We start from the raw sequence: 4,583 nt of genomic DNA, 5'->3' as shown, positions 1-4,583 counted from the left end.
TCACTGCCGCCGCGCGCGCCGCGGCCGCGCCGCAGCCTCCCGGACGCCGGCCGCCCGCCCAGTCGCTCGCCCTATTCCCTTCGAGATCGAAATGGCATCGAGTGAGTTGGTTACTCGAGTTAATGATCACATTAAAATGACGTGTGCCGGAAGGTATTCTGGGGCTTTGCGTTAATTTGCGCGCAACCTCGTGACCCGTAAACTTTTAAGAGGCTGTATTTTTGTTGGCTTCCTAAACCTTTCTCTTTCTTAGGACTATTAATGTTCGTTCATCTGGCAGCTGTACTAATAGATTACTCGAAGAAAAATACTTGCTCGCTCTAGTACAAGCAACAAGTCAAAACAAGGTTTAGTTGCCCTCCCGTCACCCGTGCCATGTACAATTTATTTACTACTTAGTGGGAATTTTGTCGTGAGCGCCACGGACTACGACTGAATGTAAGCTTGTTGTATACCTATATGCCTCAAAATATGCTTCATGGATATACTTTTGAAAAGTAAAAGTTTTTTATTTATCAAAAACATTAAGACAAAATTTTAGTAGGTAGTCAGTATCCATCCAACACCTAGTATAAACTTTTTTGTACTAGTCAGGCCGCACTCGAGCACTCGGTTAAATTATTCAGTGAAGTACAAGAAACAAAAATAAATAGGTATCTAAATACCTATTAGTCTCGTCTTGTCAGTTTTTCTACCTACATTTCGTTGCTGCCATTCTACGCGGCAAATATCGCAGAATAAGGTCGCATGATTGAAATCCACCCTGTCAATACCAAATGCCATAAACCTGAGAGTTTATTGCCTCAAGGGATTTAAGAATTCGGTACGCAGCGGTTGTGCTTAATGGACTGAGAGTAACAAAATATACCTAATCCTTATACCTTTACTATGGTTCATTAAGGTAGCAAGAAGGTGTACAATTATTGTTTCAAAATATATCGGCAAGCCGGTCCGACGCGAGTTTTATGGAAGCCTCGCGGAGGTATATAGCAGCTTATTTAAAGGTCCGACTCGACCGAAGACTTGATTATTTTAAAATGAAAATTAGGTAGAAGTTTTTGAGAAACATATACACATTTTAACATTATTAATTCGCAAGGGATGTTCATAAGCGAACCTTAATAAAGCACTGAGCGCGTGTGTGGAATGCGGACGAATAATTAGGAGAGCAAAGAAAATGAAGGCGGCTGTCGCGCAGAAAATAACGTGGGAGTGATATCATCTCTGAGTTATAGTGTAGTTCGGGACGTGATCCGAAATTGGGCCGACTTTTCCGTTGGAATCATCTGAGATAAACCTTTTTCTCAACATAATCCCTGCAAGTAAAGACCCTGTTGTCTAGCTCAGAAGATTCAAAATATACCTAATTACAGATTTGGAAATTTTGCTTGTTTGAAATAATTTCGATCATTGAAGCCGCGCAATTCGAACGAAAATGTATGAGCTTCATAGCTATTCAAGCCGCGGAGAGGAAATTTTCCGCATAATAACTTGCGAAAAGTGTCGTTCGTTAATATGACAGCGGTCTCGGTTATCCTAAGGTAATGACCCCTTCGGTGATGTTTTGTCAAGCGGGAGGAAAGTTAACACCGAACTCAATTAAGGGTTATGCTGAGAAAGGGTAGGATACTTGATACAATATTTGTAAGCCAATTCATCCTGGCAAAAAAGATACGATCTTTTGTAACTTTTACCCAAATATGTTCGTTATGTCCCTAATATTTTGTTGCTACCTGTGTCTATGATATTGTGTAACTGTGTCTGTTTTTGGGTGTTTGGATGTCTTATTTTTTTATTTTAACCCAGTCTTGGTTCATTTTTTTTTATTTGTTGATTTTGTAACTGCTACTTATATTCATCATCATCATCATCATCTCAGCCATAAGACGTCCACTGCTGAACATAGGCCTCCCCCTTGGACCTCCACTCGTACCGGTTGGAAGCGATCCGCATCCAGCGTCTCGTTATATCTCGTCTACTTATATTAAAAGAGGACAAACCAAATAATCATTTCAGTGAATATTTATACAAGTAGTTGTACAATCACCATCAGGTGGGCTGGATGCTTGTATGCGCCATCGTGATTTAATGAAATATCGTATTGATAATTTTAAATTAAGAGAAGAAGTAGGATATGACAGTTACTTAGATGCTGACAGAAAAGACACTGCCTAAACCGTTGATAGTAGAGCCATGAAAGTAACATAAGAATATTCTTCAAATGTTGTGGAGCTACACTAAGATAGGATGTTTTGAAATTTAACGAACGAACGAGGACGCGAGCGGAGGTTCATATATAGTAGCTCAAAGTGTTCCAGTGCTGGGTCATTTGCCTATTTTATTTTGGAATAATTTTAGTTTTTTTGTTTTAATGTAAAATATGTAAGCTGTACCTCTCTAAGATAGTCATTATGGTGAGGCTTTTAATGGCTGTCCAGTCTGTATGATGGCATATTTTGGAGCACGTCCCATCGTGTCAATATCTAATTATTCAACCCGAATGAAGGGGTCAACCCCGAAATCAATTTTTCGAAATAGAGGTACGTCTGTCTTCATCTTTGTGACTCAATTATTGTTAAAGTGTCTCGTATAGGTACATTTTTGCTTTTGAGCTTTTGGGCAATCATTTATCGCAGTCAAGCTTCGAGTGAAAAAAAAACGTTATTTATTCGTTGTTAAGGTTATTTTTTTGCCAAGATGTAAAAAGAAAACGCAATATTTTTTCCTGCAAAATTTATGCAGGTTAAAATCTTAGGAATGCGAGGTTAAAATCTGTCGGGTTTTGTTGGAGATTAAGAACGCAACCTCATTAGATAGGTTTATTTTTCTGTTTTACTGACATGTGATGTCATGTCACTTTTCTTGATTCCGTCAATACATAAAATACGTTTATTCCCGTTTTATTTAACTCAGTTATCTTACAAATAACCATCATGGTAGCAGAGCGTGGTTTGTAAGCAGTAAAAGAGTCCGTGAATAAAACGCCGTAGTTAACGCTTCATATTTCTCGAACGCCGACGGGCGAGTTTGAACGGCGAATTATATTGTTACGTCAGATGTTCATCGAACTATTGTTACCACGTAAATATGTCGAATTCAGGCAATAATAATATACATATTGATAAACTTGTCGGGAGAGAAAATTACGCAAGTTGGAAATTTGCTGTGCAAGCTTACTTCGAGCTTGAAGAATTGTGGACATGTGTTACTGGTACCAATACCGACAGTAAAAAGGAAACAAAGGCGAAGTCGAAGCTTATCTTGCTGTTAGACCCGATCAACTATGTACATGTGCAGAATGCCACTACATGTAAAGAAGCCTGGGAGAATTTAGGAAAGGCGTTTGATGATAGCGGGTTATACAGAAGAGTAGCCTTGTTGAGAGACCTTATTACTACCACGCTGGACTCGTGCAGAAATGTCGATGACTACGTAAACAAGATAATGTCAACCGCCCACAAACTGAGAAATATTAAGTTCAGTATTGATGACGAATGGCTGGGAACGCTGATGTTGGCAGGCTTACCTGAAACTTATAAGCCAATGATTATGGGTTTGGAGAGTTCGGGTATCAAGATCAGCGCAGATTCCATCAAGTCTAAACTCCTGCAGGAAGTTCAATGCCCTGAGAGCTCAGCGTTCTTCACGAGGAGTAAGGCCGCTCATGGAAGTCAAGCAAGTCCAGCGAAGGCAAATAGTGGCCCTCGATGTTTTAACTGCAACAAGCATGGGCATTTTGCGAAGAATTGTCGTGCTCCGAAAAAGAAGCAGTCTGAAAAACAGGAAGAAAGTAAAAGTTTTTTTGCAGCATTTTCAGCATCTTCTCAGACCAAATTCCCCGACCTTTGGTATGTGGATTCCGGTGCGTCCATGCACATGACCAACAGACTCGATTGGATGTATGACGTCACAAATCCACCGACACCTAACGTGATAGAAGCCAGTAAGACACCGCTTCCAGTTGAAAGTATGGGAAAGGTAAACTTAATGTTGAATGGTAATGAAGATAGCAAAATTCAGGTAAGAAAAGTTCTTTATATTCCTAAAATTGGCTCAAACCTCTTATCTGTCAGTGCTATGGTGAAAAATGGCTGCACAGTAAACTTCACCAATGACGGCTGTTATATTTACGACAGCGAAGGCAACCTTTTGTGTACAGGAACACATGAAAACAATTTGTTCATTTTGAATACACACCGAGAAGTTGTCTCCAACCTAACTTGTTCTGCTAACTTAAATGATGTTGTCCTGTGGCACAGACGCATGGGACATCTGAACTTTACAGATGTTAGCAAGCTGCCGGAGTGCGCCGAGGGAGTTGAACCGTTTCCTGAGAAAAGTAAGAGTCCTGTTACCTGTACTACCTGTCTCACGGGAAAGCAGGCCCGACTGCCCTTCAATAATGTAGGCACGAGAGCTACAGACGCACTACAGCTTATCCACACCGACTTATGTGGACCGATGGAGCAAGAATCTCTTGGAGGTATGAAATACTTTATTACCTTTGTAGACGATTTTACTAGAAAAGTTCATGTGTATCTCTTGAAAAGCAAGTTGAACGTGCTTGAAGTTTTTAAAGATTA

This window comes from Cydia fagiglandana, chromosome 5, assembly GCF_963556715.1.
Source record: "Cydia fagiglandana chromosome 5, ilCydFagi1.1, whole genome shotgun sequence".
Taxonomy (NCBI): Eukaryota; Metazoa; Arthropoda; class Insecta; order Lepidoptera; family Tortricidae; genus Cydia; species Cydia fagiglandana.
The sequence above is the reverse complement of the archived record's forward strand: the minus strand, read 5'-3'. Positions refer to the sequence as shown.